Source organism: Papio anubis, chromosome 7 (genome assembly GCF_008728515.1).
Source record: "Papio anubis isolate 15944 chromosome 7, Panubis1.0, whole genome shotgun sequence".
Taxonomy (NCBI): Eukaryota; Metazoa; Chordata; class Mammalia; order Primates; family Cercopithecidae; genus Papio; species Papio anubis.
Window position 1 is genome coordinate 144,613,122 of NC_044982.1, and position 18,912 is coordinate 144,632,033.

The 18,912-nt window shown below is 42.9% G+C and overlaps 2 protein-coding genes across 5 annotated transcripts in view; both read right to left on the bottom strand.

The window, feature by feature from the left end:
• The window catches only part of CAPN3 (calpain 3), a 58,351-nt gene that overhangs the window by 33,265 nt on the left and 6,174 nt on the right, over positions 1-18,912 (bottom strand). The window lies entirely within an intron of this gene.
• The window catches only part of GANC (glucosidase alpha, neutral C), a 108,326-nt gene continuing 104,054 nt past the window's right edge, over positions 14,641-18,912 (bottom strand). Inside the window, exon 31 of the transcript XR_004185187.1 lies at positions 14,641-14,745. The gene's annotated coding sequence lies outside the window, so the exon portion shown is untranslated. The remainder of the gene's footprint in view (positions 14,746-18,912) is intronic.

The window sequence follows — 18,912 nt, forward strand, 5'->3', positions numbered from 1 at the left end:
GGACACTAAAGAAGAGATATTTAAGCCTAAAGCAAGCAGAAGAAAAGAAATAATAAAAAATCAGAGCAGAAATAAATGAAATAAAAAACAAGAAAACAATAGAAAGTCAATGAAAACAAAAATAGTTCTTTGGAAAGATCAATAGAATTGATAAACCTCTAGCCATGCTAAACAAGAAAAACAGAAAACACAAATTACTAATATCAAAAATGAATGACAGGTTATCACTTGTGGGAGTTCAGTCAGGCTGGTGGGAAAAATTTTAAGATGAATTTATAGGATGCAAACACAAACCCTCTGGGAAGGCCTAGAGGTTTGCATAGTGTTTGGCTGAAGGCAGCGAATTCACTTAATTACCCACAGGTATGTTGACTCAAAGCCTTTGTCATTAAAACTGTGCTAAATAAATGCCCATAGGGCCAGCTAGTCAGGGCCTTGGCTGCTGACTGTTTACAGCACCTTCCTTAGTGTCTGTGAGCGGCTTGGACCCCTGGCTGCTCTTTCACTAAATATCGGTGTCTTGGTATGTTATTCATCTGTCGTGGGAACTGGGGTCTGCAGGACTCCTGCAATCATTACTGAACTTTTGGACATTAAAGGGATAATAAAGGAATATATGGACAGCTCCATGCCCACAAATTTGATAACAGGTGAAACTGACAAAGTTCTTGAATGATAAAAACTACCAAAATTCATTTGAGGAGGATTAGATAATCTGAATAGTGCTACACCTATCAAGAATATTGAGTCAATAATTAATAACCCTCCAAAAAACAAGGCACCAGAATCAGATGGTTTCACTAGTGAATTCTACCAAATATTCAAGGAAGAAATAATATGAATTTTCCACAATATGTTCCATAAAATAGAAACATAGGGAACACTTCCTAACTCATTCTATCAGGCCAGCATTATCCTAATATGCAAGCCAGAAAAAGATATTGTAATAAAGGAAAACTACAGACCAATATCTGTTATGAACATACAAGCAAAATCCTCAATGAAACATGAGCAACTCAAATATAACAATGTATAAACAGACACCATGACCAAGTGGGATTTATTTGAGGTACAAGATTTGTTCAACATTCAAAAATCAATTAATGTAATTTACCACATCAACAGGCTAAGAAGAGCAATCATATAACCATATTAATTGATGGAGAAAATGCCCTTGACAAAATCTGACACCCATTCATGATTTAAAAAAACCTCTCAGCTAACTAGGAAGAGAGGAGAATGTCCTCAACTTGGTAACGATCATCCGCTTTCAAAAATAATAACAGCTAACTTCATACTTAAGGGTGAGAAACTAGATGCTTTCCCCTTAAGATTGGGAACAAAGCAAGATGCCCGCTTGTACCTCTCCTATTCAGTGTCATACTGGAAGTCTTAGCTAATGCAACAAGATAAGAAAAAGAAATGAAAGATATAAATATTGGAAACAAAAAAAAAAACTATCTTTATTTACAGATGACACGATTGTCTATGTAGAAAATTCCAAACAAATGACCCCAAAAAATCCACTGGGAACTAGTAAGTGAATATAACTCAGTTGCAAGATTCCAAGTTAGTATATAAATACCAATTAGTTTTCTATATACCAGCAATGAACAACTGGAATTCGCGATTTTAAAAATTCCTTTTATATTAACACACAAGGCCAAGAAATATTCAGATATGTCAGCGTGAACTCATGTTTAGCTTAGTATAGATACAAATGGCTTTATATAGAAATATTTTCAGATATGTGAGATGGTTATACATAGAAGTATTATAGATATGTGTAGATCGCTGGCTTAGTACACCCACATATCTCCTTTCTCCATCAGCTGAGAGGAACAGAAGCAATCACACTCTGGTAGCAATGAGCAGACTTAGCAACCACATCTTGATATCTAATACCTTTTGCAATAAAAGAAACCGGTGCTCCTTGGAGAAATGACTGATTCTAGGACTGGGGCAGGAGATACACATTATGAGCTGGTAGTGCCAGAAAGTAAGAAAGTGCTCAAGGAAAAAAAAAAACAACCCACAAGCAATTAGGGCATGTTAAATAGACACAGGAGCCAACTGAGAGCTCCCAATGCAGAAAGCTGGGACAAGCTGAGCACCTAAATAAAGCAGTATTGGATTACGACTTAAAAATCAAGATGCATGAATCCATATTGATATAAACAAGTGACTGAATAAATAAATGGGGAGAATAGTCAAAGCTCCCATACAGAATGATTCCCAATAACTGATGCAGATCCTCTGCCCTCAAGAGGGTGAAGCACAACTCCTCCTTGTTTAAATATGGGCTTATGCTTAGTGTCTTGCTTCCAGAGTATAGTATGGAAAGAGGGGAAGAAGTAACTTCACAGTAGAGAAGCCTGACAAGCACTACTTCAGCCACATGACCAAGGTCAACACCAACAATGAGAAGGCATGTTTATTGTCTGCATCCTTGATATATAATGTGACGAAAATGGCACTTTACCCTGTGGTCTTCCTCCCCCAAACCCTTAAGCCCATAAGGAGAAAAACAGCAGACAAATGCCAATTGAGGGTCATTATTTTACAGAATACCTGACCTGTGAAGGTCATAAAACACCAGGGAAGGCAGAGATACTGTCAGAGCCAAGAGAAGGCTAAGAAAATGTTACTACTAAACATAATGTCGTATATTGGGTGGGATCTTGGAACAGAAAAAGGACATCAGACAAAATACTAAGAAAAATTATGGACTTCAGCTAATAATAATATATTAACACTGGCTAATTAGTTGTAGCAAATGTACTATACTAATGCAAGATGTTGGTAATAGGAACAAATGACTGCAAGGTATATGAGAACTCTGTACCATCTTCACATTTTTTTTCCTGTAAATCTAAAACCATTCTGAAATTTATGGTTTATTTAAAAAATAGATATAAATACTTCCAACAGTTTTTTCATCCACTCCAACAGATCATCTTGCAGATCTACTGGGTTGTATACACCCTCCTCAGAGCCTACTGGTCTAGAGAGTTTCTCGCCTGCTCTAAATGCAGTGAACCCTTTTTGGAGCTCTAAGCCTCTCCAAGCAGGAAGAAGGGCCTTGTGCTACACACTCCCAGGCACTTTCATCTACTCAAGTTGACACGAGGGGCTTATCGGTTGCACCATAAGGTAGCCTGATGCAAACTGCTTCATCCCGTAAGGACTCTGGCTGCTCAGCACGGACCTTTCCACTTAAACAGAAGTGACAGCACATGAATGAACAAGCCTTAGGTGAAAGATTAAGAAGGCAGGTCTCCATCCTTCCATTTCTTTACTGTTCACCACTTTCCACAGAACTCTCCCTGAAACTGTGAGCCTTAGTACTTTTAACCACTCTACTCTCCCACCCCCAAAACACCTGCTCTGAAGAAGCGACATGAGGCCAGGTGAAATGGATCTTGCCTGTAGTCCCAGCACTTTGGGAGGCCTAGGTAGAAGGATTGTTTGAGCCCAGGGGTTTGAGACCAGCCTGGGCAACATAGTGAGGCCCTATCTCTATAAATAAATAAATAAATTTATTTATTTAAACAAATAAAAAGGTGGTGGCACATGCCTGGGGTCCCAGCTACTCGGAAGGCTGAGGTGTGAAGTGGGATCATTGTTTGGGCCTGGGGGATTGAGGCTGCAGTGAGCTATAATCAAGCCACTGCACTCCAGCCTGGGTGACAGAGCAAGTCTCTCTCTCAAAAAAAAAAGAAAAAAAGAAAAAAAGAAAAAAAGAGGTATGATATTCGACTACAGTGCATTAGCTCCCTAAAAATATTTATGATTTCAGGGACCCATAAAGAGTTATAATAATCTCTAGCTCAGGAATAGAAAATAACATCTCCAGTTTCAGGAGGAAGCAGAAAGGTATCTTGGATAAAGAGACCCTTGATAAGTCAATTGCCCAGAGGACAGATCCATGGCCTCTGGCTCTGGACCACTTGGCTTCTTGTTCCCCAAGAGCTGGCTCCTGAAGCCCCATCCCCTCCATCCCTACCTTTGGCTTTTTCCACGTGATGGCCTTAATCTTGGTTTTGTGGCTCAGCTCATGGGAGGCCAGGACCTGAAATCTGCTGGGAACACACGATCTTCAAAGAGGCACTTCTGGGCCAGACATCTTTGTTTGAGAACAACAAAATCCTGCTCCTCAAACTTTAGGGGCATTTTCTCCTGTCCCTCTCTCGGATCACACAGTCACAGAAGAATCCTGACAGCAGGTAGGGCATGACGAGTGCTCAGAGAGTGGAGCTGGGCCTTCCCTGCTGCCTCTTTCCCACTGCATCCTCAGCCCAGGCCTAATCCTCTTGGGAATGGCCTGGAGCCTATATAGCTCTTCCACCCTCAGCAACACCATGCAAATGAAAACAGACCAGAGAAAGGTCATGGTCAGAGTCAGCATCTTTGACTGGAGGCCCCTGAGCCTGTGGTCTAGGAGCAACACTGTGAGAGGGAGCCAAGGAGGGGAGAGAGAGTTCCAAGGACAGCCTCGGGATAGACTGCAATGGCCTGAGGACCCTTAGGGCACCTTCATCAGCCTTGCTGGGATTCTTCCTCTAAAAACAAAATATTAATATAGTTACAGAGAGGCTTACTTCGTCTCAGCAAAAGGTGTTCATGCCTTTGACACTGGTGATCAAAGGGCTATAGCATGGGGCCTTCTGATACACTAATCCTATACAGGTTACTGAACGCATAGGAGGAATCTGCTCCATGCCATTGTTTGGGGGTGATGACACCTTCACACTCCTGATGTCCCTGGCCCACCCCTCAAAGACCTTGACCAGTCATTTAGGGACTCTCTTATGTGAAAATGATGCAGAGGGTAGGTAACTTGACCGCAAATGGAAGTCACTGTTAAGAGTAGGTCTCCGTGGCAGTGAGCAGACATCCGTTGTTGCAAATTCAGGACCTTTAGGGTGGAGAATGTGCTGGATGGGGAAAGTAGATGAATGTGTGTTGTGTGGGAATTATATTCATAAGAAAGCACAGCTTTTTCAACTTGCACTGTGCTTAAATAGGCAGCTCTAATGTAAGACCAGGGAGCTGACATGGGAGGAAACTCAGGCCTGGCGGCTTGCCTGCTAGGAGGACGCCCAATCTCCCTGTCTGCTCATGAACGCCTAATGGCCTTTGTCTAATCTGTGCTTCTCGAAGTGCGATCTTTGAACTTCATGCATCAGAATCATCTGGTCTGCCAGTTGAAAATACAGATTCCCAGGGCCCATCCCAGGGACCATCCCTACCTGAGGATTTGGTAGGGGTCTGGGACTCTGCATTTTGAATAGGTTCACCAGGACAGTCTTGTGTTCACTAAAGTTTGAAACCAATGACTTTATTTATTTATTTATTTTTGAGATAGGGTCTTGCTCTGTCACCCAGGCTGGAGTGCAGTGGCGTGATCTCGGCTCACTGCAACCTCCACCTCCTGGGTTTGAGCAATTCTCCCGCCTCAGCCTCCCAAATATCTGGGATTACAGGCACACACCACCATGCCTGGCTAATTTTTGTATTTTTAATAGAGACAGGGTTTTGCCACGTTGGCTAGGCTGGTCTCGAACTCCTGATCTCAGGTGATCTGCCCGTCTCAGCCTCCCAAAGTGCTGGGATTGCAGGCATGAGCCACCGTGGCTGGACGAAACCATGACTTTGGCATTACAGGGTAAATCACAGCTTAAACTAATTTTTTTTATTTTTTTGAGATGGAGTCTCCATCTGTCGCCCAAGCTGGAGGGCAGTGGCACAATCTCGGCTCACTGCAACCTCTGTCTCCTGCGTTCAACTGATCCTCCTGCCTCAGCCTCCCAAGTATTGGGATTACAGGCGCCCGCCATCATGCCTGGCTAATTTTTGTATTTTTAGTAGAGACGGGGTTTCACCATGTTGGCCAGGCTGGTCTTGAAGTCCTAACCTCAGGTGATCCGCCTGCTTTGGCCTCCTAAAGTGTTGGGGTTATAGGCGTGAGCCACTGCCTGGGTGACAGAATGAGACCCTGTCTCAAAAAATATATATATATTTTTATTCAGTTTATACATGAACAAAGTCTTTTTAAAAAACAAATAATAAGGCTGGGAGCAGTGGCTCACGCCTATCATCCCAGCACTGTGGGAGGCCGAGGCGGGCGGATCACGAGGTCAGGAGATCGAGACTGTCCTGGCAAACATGCTGAAACCCCGTCTCCACTAAAATATACAAAACCTTAGCCGGGCATGGTGGCGGGCGCCTGTAGTCCCAGCTACTCGGGAAGCTGAGGCAGAAGAATGGCATGAACTCGGGAGGCGGAGCTTGCAGTGAGCTGAGATCACACCACTGCACTCCAGCCTGGGGGACAGAGTGAGACTCTGTCTCAAAAACAAACAAACAAACAAACAAAAAAACAAATAATACAAAAGACCATGTAAAGCAATGCAATGGCAGTTTCTTTCCTTTCCTCTTTCCATCTCCAAATCCCTCTCCTCAGAGGCAGCCACTTTTAATTCTTTTAGCTCTTTCACTGGTATTTACCCCATATTTTAAAATAATTAATATGCTTATTTTATTATTCTAATTTGTTATTTTTACAAAGTACCAGAACTTCTGTTTTGTGAATCAGATTTAGGCTTCTTATACTATATTCTGCCCACCATTTTCCCAAAATAACTATGTCATAAATTTTGGTAAAATCAGGCTGGGCACAGTGGCTCATGCCTGTAGTCCAAGCACTTTGTAGTTTGAGTGAATCTACTTGATATCAGAGTTTAAGACCGCCTGGCCAACAGAGAAACCCTGCCCCTACTTTAAATTAAAAATTAATGGGTGTGGTAGTGTTTAAACAAAATTGCAGCTACTCCAGGAGGCTTGAGTAGGAAAATAGCCTGAACTTGGGAGGTGAAGATTGCAGAGAGCCAAGGCTGTGCTACAAAATTCACCCTGGGTAAAAGAGCTTTTTCAGACTAACTTGGGCACAAAAACAAAAATTTTGGTAAAATCAAAATTCATTATTTACTTTAGCATTATTAGGTAAATATTGTTTACTTCTTAGCTAAGATATAGTTACAATTATGCATTTCTTTCTTGTATAAACATGTCTTTCTTCCGTTACTTAGATAATTTCTTCTTTTTCTATGGCACAATTTCATGCTTTAGCAGCAAGAGATCCTCCAAATACTTGAGCTCATCAGGCACAACATAGTGATACTGCAGAACGCCATAGATAAAGAGAAGTTCTCCAAGAGTCAGAGAAAAAGACAGATGGCCTGTGAAGGTACACTGATTAGAAAGACTGCTGCTTCCTTCTGCCCAGCAAGAAGTAAGCCATGAAGATAGTGTCAACAACCTAGACTTATACAGGAAAACTTTTCAAGAGTGACAGCAAATTTCATACAAATAAAAATGCAGTGTTCTTACTTACTACAAATCAGGACTCCTTACTGAGAGAGAACTCTAAAACATTCAGAAAAATAGGTATTCTAGAAGGAAAAGTCAGAGCCTAGGATAGAACAGTAAGTAAAGAACCTGGTAAACATACGTGTAAATCTAAGCAAATATTGACTGGATTAAAAATTATAATTTCTCATTTTAAGGTTGAAAAATAAAGATAGGGCCTTTATCTTTAAAGGGTGTGGTAGCTCACGCCTGTAATCCCAGCACTTTGGGAAGCTGAGGCAGGCAGATGGCCTGAGGTCAGGAGTTTGAGACAAGCCTGGCCAACATGGCAAAACCCGTCTCTACTAAATATACAAAAGTGTAAGTGGTGGTGGAGTGCCTGTAATCCCAGCTACTAGGGAGGCTGAGGCAGAAGAATTACTTGAACCTGGGAGGCCGAGGTTGCAGTGTGCTGAGATGGCGCCACTGCACTTCAGCCTGGGTGACAGAGCAAGACTCCAGCTCAAAAAAACAGAAAAAGAAAGAACTAAATTCTGAATAGCGCCCGGTGTGATGGCTCGCGCCTGTAATCCCAGCACTTTGGGAGGCAGAGGCTGAGCTGAGGATCCTAAAGGGATTAGGGAAGTCGAGAGACCTGGTGAAACCCATTCTCTACTAAAATACAAGTGCTTGGTGGTGGTGAGCTGTGAACCCCAACTTCTCAGGAGGCTGAGGCAGGAGAATAGTGAACCGGGGAGGCCGGAGCTTGCAGTGGCAGTCGGCCTCACCGCACTCCAGCCTGGTGTGAGAGACTCCGTCTCAAAAAAAAAATAAATAAAAAAAATAAAATAAAATAAAATTCTGAATAACAACAATGACATATTAGTTAGGAGAGGAGTATTTAGGGTTAAAATGTTCTATGGTTCTCATATTAAGAGAAAAATAAAATTATTGATTGATTTCAGACTTTGCTAAGATTAATATGTATGTTAACATTTTTGGGGCAATCAATGGAAAAACAAAAATTGTCTATATCTTTCAAATTAGTAGAAAGGAAAAAAAGAAAAAACCCTACTTATAATAAAATTAAAAGAATGGTAGATTAAAGAAACAAAGAACATTTAAAAGGCAATACAAAGTATATGGTTAAGATAATGAAACGAACCCAAAATATATTAATACTCATCATCAATGTAAACAGACTAACATTTCCAGCTAAAAGACAAAGGTTTTCAGAATGTGTTTGCTTAAAAAGCCATAAGCAGTTTATAAGAGATACACCCATGATATTAGAACATAGAACTGCTGAAAGTAAAAGAAAGATAAAAATATATATAACTCAAACCTTTCCCCAAAACTTGTGTACCTTCACTAATACTCAGCAAAACTGACTTTAAAGCCAAAAACAAACACCTTTGAGATAGGATCACTACAAATTCCTAGAAAAATAAATATTACCACTGACTGAAGAAGAAAAACAATTTCAAATGATCCCATGATTATTAAAGAGGTTGTAGATAGAAATCTTCCTTTAAAGAAAACATTGGCAAAATGCTACCAAATACGTAAGGAACATTTAGTTTTAATCTTATGCAGTCTCTTTCAGAACAAGGCACATCCTGCATTCATTTTTTCTTTTTGAGACAGAGTCTTGCTTTGTCGCGCAGGTTGGAGTGCAATGGTATGATCTTGGTTCACTGCAATGTTTGAGCTGAGCTCTGCCTGCTGAGACAGAAATTTCGTCGTCAACCTCATTAGCTGGGATTACAGGCATGCCATCATCATCGGCCTAATTTTGTATTTTTAGAACGAGACAGGTTTTGCCATGTTGGGCAGGCTGGTCTCGAACTCCTGACCTCAAGTGAACTGCCCACCTCAGCCCCCCAAAGTGCTGGGATTACAAGCGTGAGCTACCATGACCGGCCTCTGAATTCATTTTATATTATCAAAATTGGACAGCACAAGAAAGATAAATAATAAGCCAATCTCATAAAGCTATGATCTATATATGAGCAGACAGTAAAAAACCTAAATAAAAGATTAGCAAACCAAAATTCAGTGATATGTAAGAACGCTAATATGGTCTAAACGTGCTTTTCTTTTTTTTTTTTTTTTTGAGACTGAGTCTGGCTCTGTCGCCCAGGCTGGAGTGCAGTGGCTGGGATCTCAGCTCACTGCTCCGCCTCCCGGGTTTCGCCATTCTCCTGCCTCAGCCTCCGGAGTAGCTGGGACCACAGGCGCCGCCACCTCGCCCAGCTAGTTTTGTATTTTTTAGTAGAGAGCCGGGGTTTCACCGTGTTAGCCAGGATAGTCGATCTCCAAGCCTTGTGATCAGCAAATGCCAGCCTCCCAGTGCTGGGATTACAGGCGAGGCCACAGCCCGGCTAAACGTGCTTTTCTAAGAATGCCAGGTGTCAACATTAGAAAACTCAATTAATGTAATTTTGCATATTAACTTTTTAAAGGAGGATAATTACCTGATTTTCTCAACAGATGGGGAGCAGTGTATTTTATAAGTTCAACAACCATTTATGATTTCAAAAAATCTTTTAAGGCACAGCAAGACTAGTGGGGGACTTTCTTAATGATAAATGGTATCTATGAATCTATTCAACAGTGAAAATTGAATATTCGGCGGTAGTGGCTCAAGCCCTGTAATCCCAGCACTTTGGGAGGCGAAGCGAGATTGAATCTAAAAGGTCAGGAGATAGAGACCATCCTGGCTAACTGCGGTGAAACCCTGTCTCTACTAAAAATGCACAAAAACTAGCCCGAGGCCGAGGTGCGTGAGCCCTGTATTCCCAGCTACTTGGGAGGCTGAGGCAGGAGAATGGGTGTAAGCCAGGAGGGAGGAGCTTGCAGTGAGCTGAGATCTGGCCTGCACTCCAGCCTGGGCGACAGAGCAAGACTCTGTCTCAAAAAAAAAAAAAAAAAAAAAAAGTTATAACAAAATTGAGACCAGAGAAGGATTCCTGTTGTACTGTTTTATCTTAACATTATGCTGAAGGGTTAGCCAGTGCTATAGAACAAGAATGAGGCTACTGCAAAAGGTACTTGGCAGCCCTGTCATTATTTCTAAATTATCTATCTACATAACAATATAGAATCTACAGATCTGCAATCAAATTACTAGAATTACAGCTGGGAGTGATGGCTCATGCCTTTAATCCCAGCACTTTAGGAGGCCGAGGTGGGCAGATCACTTGAGGTCAGGAGTTCAAGACCAGCCTGGACAACATGGTGAAACCCTATCTCTACTAAAAAAACAAAAATTAGCCGGGTGTGGTGCCGGGCACCTGTAATCCCAGCTACTTAGGAGGTTGAGGCAGGAGAATAACTTGAACCTGGGAGGTGGAGGTTACAGTGAGTACTCCAGCCTGGGTGACACAGCAAGACTCCATCTCAAAAAAGAAAAAAAAGAAAAAAATTACTAGAATTACTATTAGTTTAGCAAATATATTGCATATAAGAGTCAAATGCATGTTTATACCTGAGCAACTGAGTACAATTTTAAGAAAGATGCCACTAACAAAAATGACTTTTATTTAACCATTTTTGTTAAAAGATGCCTAGGAATAAATTTGACAAAAGATGTTCAAGGCAGGCTGGGCGCGGTGGCTCATGCCCGTAATCCCAGCACTTTGGGGGCCAGAGGTGGGGTGCACCTGAGGTCAGGAGTTTGAGACTAGCCTGACCAACATGGTGAAACCCCGTCTTTACTAAAAATACAAAAGTAGCCATGCATGATAGTGCATGGCTGTAATCCCAGCTACTTGGGAGGCTGAGGCAGGAGAACTGCTTGAACCTGGAAGGTGATGTTTGCAGTGAGCCGAGATTGTACTATTGTACTCCAGCCTGGGCAACAAGAATGAAACTCCATCTCAAAAAAAAAAAAAAAAAAAAAAAAGATGTTCAAGATGTCATTGAGAAAATCATTTTTTTAATTTTTAAAAAAATTTTAAATTTTTTTAAGATGGAGTCTTGCTCTGTCACCCAGGCTGGAGTGCAGTGGCAGGATTTTGGCTCACTGCAACCTCTGTCTCCTGGGTTCAAGCAATTCTCCTGCCACAGCCTCCTGAGTAGCTGGGATTACAGGCCCCTGCCACTATGTCCAGCTAATTTTTGTATTTTTAGTAGAGATGAGGTTTTGGCATGTTGGCCAGGCTGGGCTTGAACTCCTGACCTCAGGTGATCTGCCTACCTCAGCCTTCCAAAGTGCTGGGATTACAGGCATGAGCCATTGCGCCCAGCCTAAGAAAAGTATTCTTAAGAGAGTGAAGAGGCAAGTCACAAGGTGGGGTAAGATATCTGTAATACATCTAACCAAGAAAGGATTAGTATCCAGGATATATAAAGAATGCCTGCGATTCAAATTGAAAAAGACAACTCAGTAGAAAAATGAGCAAAAGACATTAGCAGGTGTTTCATGTACAGTGAAATACAGATCAAGAAAAAGACAAGTGTACAAAAAAGATGTTTTGCCTTATTTATAATTGGGAAAATGCATCTTTTCTTGTATTTCTTGGCCATTTCTGTCCCAGCCCCTCTCACTGTAAGCATTAAACTGCTGAGTCACTTTAATTTGTTCACCATGATGTCTACAGCTCTGTCCCCATCATGACCCCCAGGAGGAGCTGCTGTCTTGTGGAATATAATAGAAGATGCTCCTAAAAGTTACTTATAGAACTGTCATTTTCACTGAAACATATGCACCTTCCCTATCCCCGCTACCCCCATAATGACATTATCATGATTCTCTGCTGAGTAGACAGAAGGCTGGCTCTCAACTGGGTACCTCATTTTGCCTTTCAGTTACTATCATCATTATTTATTGACTCATTGTATTAAGCATGTTATGTATAGAATCTCATTTAATCCTTACAATAACTCTATGAAAGTAGGAATTTTCATTTTCTAGTCACAGATGCAGAAACTGAGACCTTGGAATGGTCAATAATTTGCCCGAGGTCACATCGTTAATTGGTGGAGCTCGGATTTGAATGAAGTTTGCCCGACATCACAGCCTGTGCTCCTCATCACTGTGTTATGCTCCTGCCCTTTGCTGCCTATGCTAATAGTAATTGCTACCTTACTTTGCACACCTACTAGAACTTGCTGAATGCCACTCAAATCAGCCCTATGATGGGAATATCCTTATCCTCATTACAGAAGAGAAAAGCAAAACTTAAAAAACGTGACTCACTTATGTGACTTACTAGTGGCTGAGTCAGTGTTCAGACCGGGTCTGTTTGGTTCTAACTCTAGCTGTCTTATCCACTCTGCACAATGTCCCCAGTTCTTCCTCTCTGTGGCTAGGACAGTGATCTCACTTCTCTGTCAACTGTCTGAAAAAAGGTAACACTCTTAAAGCAGATCACAAGCAGACCACTCGTTGAGCCAGCTTCATTGGAAAGATAAATAATTTTCCTGGGAGAAGAAACAACTGGGTCCTAGGCCTAGCAGCAGAGACCTTCTTGCCACAGCCTAGGTTTTTCTGTAGTTCATCCCCCTCCCTCTCTTCTCACGCTGGCATGGAGTAACTTTTATTTTGTGCCAACCGAGGATTTCTTCTTTTTAGAACTGAGTAACACTGGTCAAGTGACTCCTGGCTGAGAAGATACACAGGAGTCAGTATTAATTTTAGAGGCAGTGGGGCACATGGAAGAGGTCATTAGAGCAAGAGACTGTCTGGTATGGACAGAAAGCTTCCAACTTGAAGGTGCTGATGCGAGGCTGGGCGTGGTGGCTCATGCCTGTAATCCCAGCACCTTGGGAGACTGAGGTGGGTGGATCATCTGAGGTCAGGAGTTCGAGACCAGCCTGGCCAACATGGTGAAACCCTGTCTCCACTAAAAATACAAAAATTAGCCACGCATGATGCCAGGCACCTGTAGTCCCAGCTACTGTCTCAAAAAAAAAAAAAAAAAAAAAAAAAAAAAAAGAAAAAAGAAAAATGAAACAAAGTGCTGATGCGATGGCCAAGTGCTGGGTCCTAGGAAGTTGCCATCTGTCCTCTCAATCTTATGCCCTTTCTTTCACTCCATTTCAGACCAAAGGAACCAGGTTTCTTGAAGAAATGATTCATTCTAGGTGTGGGGCAAGAAATGTACAAGATGGGCGTGGCACCTTTTGTTATGGCCAGAAAATAAGGCAAGGATAAAAGATTAATGGAGTAGGCCGGGCGTGGTGGCTCAAGCCTGTAATCCCAGCACTTTGGGAGGCCGAGACGGGTGGATCACGAGGTCAGAAGATCGAGACCATCCTGGCGAACACGGTGAAACCCCGTCTCTACTAAAAAATACAAAAAACTAGCCGGGCGAGATGGCGGGCGCCTGTAGTCCCAGTTACTTGGGAGGCTGAGGCAGGAGAATGGCGTAAACCCGGGAGGCGGAGCTTGCAGTGAGCTGAGATCCGGCCACTGCACTCCAGCCCAGGCGACAGAGCGAGACTCCGTCTCACAAAAAAAAAAAAAGATTAATGGAGTAATGTGAAATGATACAGGCAACATACACAGGCTCCTACTGTCCAAAGATGGGACAATTTGAACATGAAAAAGAAGAATGACTGCAATGGATTAAAACACACTGTGATACTTCATACTGATCACATTCTTCTTTTTTTCTTCTTCTTCTTTTTGAGACAGGGTCTCATTCTGTCACTCAGGCTGGAATGCAGTGCACAATTTTGGCTCACTGCAGCCTCAACCTCCCTAGCTCAAGTGATCCTCCCACCTCAGTCTCCCAAGTAGCTAGTGACAGAACAGGAGCATCGCCATCTTGGACAAGCACCACCATTTTAAAGTGCACCTTGATCAAACACTGCCTAAATCCAACCCGAAGGGCATCGGCCTAATGGCTAATGTCAGCAAGACCATAAACCACAAATGACATCTCCAACCAGAAACATTCCAATCCTACGATAAACCCCCTCCCTGACCAGAGACATGCCAGTCCCAAGATAACCTCTCCTCCGACCAGAGACATTCCAAACCCACAATGAACTTCTCCTCCACACAGAAACATTTCAAGCCTGTGATAGACTCTCTCACCCTGAACCCTTAAATACACTTAGTCTGTAAGAGAGAGTACTCCTGACCAAAATCGGCCAGAAGCCCCTCTCAGGTTTATTCTCCAAAATAAACCTGTCTTTGTTGAGCCATTTTTCATGTTTCTTTCCTCTTTCTTTTTAACTCTTACAGCTAGGACTATAGGCAGGAACCACCATACCTGGCTAATTTTTGTATTTTTAGTAGAGACAGGGTTTCGCCATGTTGCCCAGGCTGGTCTTGAACTCCTGGGCTCAAGTGATCCACCCACCTTGGCCTCCCAAAGTGCTGGAACTGCAGGCGTGAGCCACCATGCTTGGCCCACATTCTTAATAGAGTATTGTTTCAAGCTGTAATATTTAAGAATACAGAGAAAAAAGTACAGTCAATACTCATTATTCTTGGTAGTTATGTTTTGTAATATTGCTGAGATTACTGTATTAGTAAATACTGAACCATTGCTCCTAGGGGACATACAGAGTTAGGGTCCTGTGAGTCTCTGGTCACATTTTCATCAACCAATCAATACAGAGCCTGATTTTATGTATGTTTCTGCTTAAAGACACCTTATTTAATATTGATTCATTAAATTATTGTTTGATTGATGATTCAATAACATTGAACTCACAGCCAACTGACTATAACTTGTGTGTGAACAAAGCTTATCTGACACATGCATTACCTCCATGAGGCAAACCACAGCCTCCTAGAATGCTAGACAGCATTTCAGCACTATGCTTGGAGGTCACCAATAAAAAGCACAGAAACGAGAAAAACATGGCACTAAAGACATCATGAAAAGGACACTCTTTACAGTATGAAAGCTGAAACAAGAAGACAGAGTGTTGCCTTGTTTGACCTGAGCTGAGAACATGCATGTGGGGTGACTCAGATTTTTCACAGTTCTGTGTATGCTCACAAATGACTGCAAAAACACCTCAAGTACTAATTTTGGGGAGACAAACTTTAGCGAGTAGGTGAATATGGCATCTGCGAATAACAAGGATTGGCTGTGTAAGGTTTATAGCACTGACGTCCTCCATGTTGGAAAAGCCATGCCTATGGCGTAAAGTTGGAACAATTTTGTGACTGATCTGAAGTAACTAAAAGAGGGATGACATGATTCAAGAACAGGATATGCCTGTAGCCCCAGCTACTCAGAGTCTGAGGCAGGAGGATCACTTAAACCCAGGAGTTCAAGTCCAGTGTGGACAACATAGCGAGACCCTTATCTCTATAAAAAAAAAAAAAAAAGAATAGGGAGGATTTCCCATACAGGGAAAATCAGCTGACTCTATTTCACTGTCTTTTGGGTCACAACCAGAGAAAATATACTACATTTGTATCTGGAAATGTTCTAGTTAGAAATAAGGATGAATGTTCAGACTGTGAAAGTTACAAGCTGTAGGTTACTGAAGAAGATGGAGCCATCCTTTCCCCTTTAAAACCTTTGTATCAGGAAAGAAAGCCATCCATCTGGAAAGGCTGAAAGTAGTTCCCATTTTTTGGTCCTATGATCTCTGGGGTATTTTAAAAATAGCAGTTTTTATACTATATTCCTGGTGTTCTGGAGTATATAATACACTTCTGAAAGTTCTGATGGTGATTGTTTAAATTTGAAGGTTGAATGAAAATGGAAAAGTACGTGTCAGCTCCTCTCCAGCAGAATGCTTCCTGAGGCACCAGGCTTCCTTGTGAATTAGTCTTGACACCACTCCATAGCCTCTGAGAGGGCAGAGTCTCTCATTCCCACCACAGTTCAGCCAGTTCCTAGCAGCTCCCTTCTGTGTGCTTCTCTCTCCACACACTCTTGTGCTTTCCACACTCTGACTTCTGAATGTTGGCTCACCCCTGCTTGTGTAAACCAAAATAGGAACCTCCACCCTCTACCAAGTCACTTGCCTCAGAAGTTTCACAAGCACTCGGAAAGAATTCTGTGAGGGAGGCCGGGCGAAGTGCCTCATGCCTATAATCCTGGCACTTTGGGAGGCTGAGGCAGGTGGATCACTTGGAGTCAGGAGTTCGAGACCAGCCTGATCAATATGTGAAACCCCGTCTCTACTAAAAATATGAAAATTAGCCAGGCATGGTGGCACATGTCTGTAGTCCCAGTTACTAGGGAGGCTAAGGTGGGAGGATTGCTTGAACCCAGGAGGCAGAGGTTGCAGTGAGCCGAGGTGGAGCCACTGCACTCTAGCCTGGGCAACAGAGCAAGATTCTGTCTCCAAAAAAAAAAAAAGAATTCTGTGAGGGTCGGGCTGTGGAGAGGAAGAACACCGGGTGGGGGTTCGTCATGAGCCCCTCCTTCTCGTAAGTAAACGGGCAGGTGTTTTTCTTTGTTTTCTTCCTAGAAAACAATCATATTTAATTCTCCTTCCCCCACCCCAGAGATTATTGTAATTCTGTAATTACAATAATCTTTCTAATTTTTTTCTTACAGGTTTTCCTCGAGAAGAAAGAAGATGTTTCTGCCATGTTAAGGGTTCAGAAAGTGAGCACACTTCAAGAAATAAATTTAAAGACTCAACAATAATTCCATAGTAGTAAGAAGATCTACCCTGAAGAATATCATACTTTTTTTTTCTCCTGGTGTAACAGCCCTGGCACAAGGAAGAAGTTGGTTCTGCCTGGATGCCGAGGACGCTGGGAAGCGGCAAGAGACCAGGTCATATAGAAAGCAGCAAAAACCAGCCAGTGTGGCTGGGTCCATGTTGATAGACAGCATGGAAGAAAGAAAGAGCCTGGGAAAAGGAATAGGTTGGGGATGGCAGGGCTGTGAGTTAGATGGGAAGGGACTCTTTGTCTTATTTTTTCCATTCTGAATGCTTTTCTCCCTCACATTTTACATTTCACAATTTCCCTCACATTTCTGAATTTATCTCACATCTCTGAAACTGTGATGCAACTTACATTAGAAAGCTTCCTTCTACTGCACCCAGCTGGGTGATGGTCATGACCTTCCATGGACACCCTCTGATAAGATCAAGAAAGTACTAGTATTGAGAATCTTCTAGACATGGGAAAATAAGATTCATGATGAATTATAGCTTGGGAAACTTACTTAAACTCTATCCTTAAAATGAGCCTCATACAAGAGATGTTTGTGTACCAGAATACAAGGAATAAAGTCATCTGTTCAAAGGATTAAGGGGCTGCTGCTGTCTGTCTGGGAAAGAGGCTTCTACAGGTCCAGGTGTTGGCGGAGGGAACTACTGGCCCCAGGAGTGAGGAAGAGCAGGGCTAAGGGTGAGGTTGGACTACTGGGCAAAGCATGGCTGGATATGGGTATGATAGTAATACCTTGCAAGAAGAAAGGCAAACAGTAGAGAAATATGAGTGAAGTGGAGACCCAGCTCTGAGCTGGTAATGGGTGGGGCCCTGTAATGATAGAGAGGTGAGGACAGGAGTTGAGGGAAAGAGGTGGGTTAGGCAACCCATAGCTGGAGCTCCAGCCACCACCAGCAAATGAGAAGGCACTGGATCTTGAGTTAAGTGGGAAGGTGACGAGCTCCCCCAACTCCCAACAGCTAATAGAAGAGTTAAGCAGAAGGTTGCGATGAGAAACTGCAGGGCCCAGCTATCAGCCCCAGGAGCTTGGAGGACGGTGGAGGGAGAACGGGATTTCCTAGGGAAAGAGCTGGAGGTTAAGCTGGAGGTGGCTGTATATCAATGATGCAATTTTGACTCCAATTCAGGGCTGTGAACTGGAGACCCAACCAGAAATAACCTCTCCTAGCAGAGCCAAGAAACACTGAGACCATGCTGATGGTCTGTTTAACCTGAAGTCTGGGTTGTTTCAAGTTTAACCTGAAGTCTGGGTTAATCTAGCTCCTAAATAGGGTGGGCCCTTCCTTCTCCAAGCTCTAGGTTAGGGTGGGTCTGGAATAACATGGAATTTACAGAAAGGTGACTCCACCTAGCACCAGAGACAGGGGGAAGCCCAGGAACCTCACTGTTGTCAGGGTCCACTGCTGGAGGCCCTGGCCAGCTGAGCTGATGGTGCAGGGCAGGGCACTGTGGAGCAATTCTGGGATCCCACGTTACCAAGGGTGAGGAGGGGACCAGATACCTTTTCATCACAAGGTCCTGCAACTGGCCCTTCACTTCTCATCCCTCCAAAAGAAGCAGGGATCTAGGTTGCCCCTGATTTGGGGATTGCAGGAGATCAGAGAGAAGTAGTTTAAGAACTCTCCACCTGGCATGACTGAGGTGCAAGCATGGGAAAAAGGAAGCCCTTGCTCACCATGTTGGTCTCGGTGGGGCTTCAAAGCTAATCACTGAGCAAGTGGCCAAGTTCCCAGCCAAGAGTGACCCTCTTTTGTCGTCGCCTTCCTGGCTCTATGATACACTCAGAATTTCACAATCAAACGTACATTTGATATTTGATGTAGACAACTGGAATTGCCCTAAAGGACAAGGAGTCCCCTGCCCATGAGGGGAGCATTCACACACACATGCTTATGCTGAGATGGATGGATGCATTTAGACCAGGCATGAAGTACTCAAATACATCACTG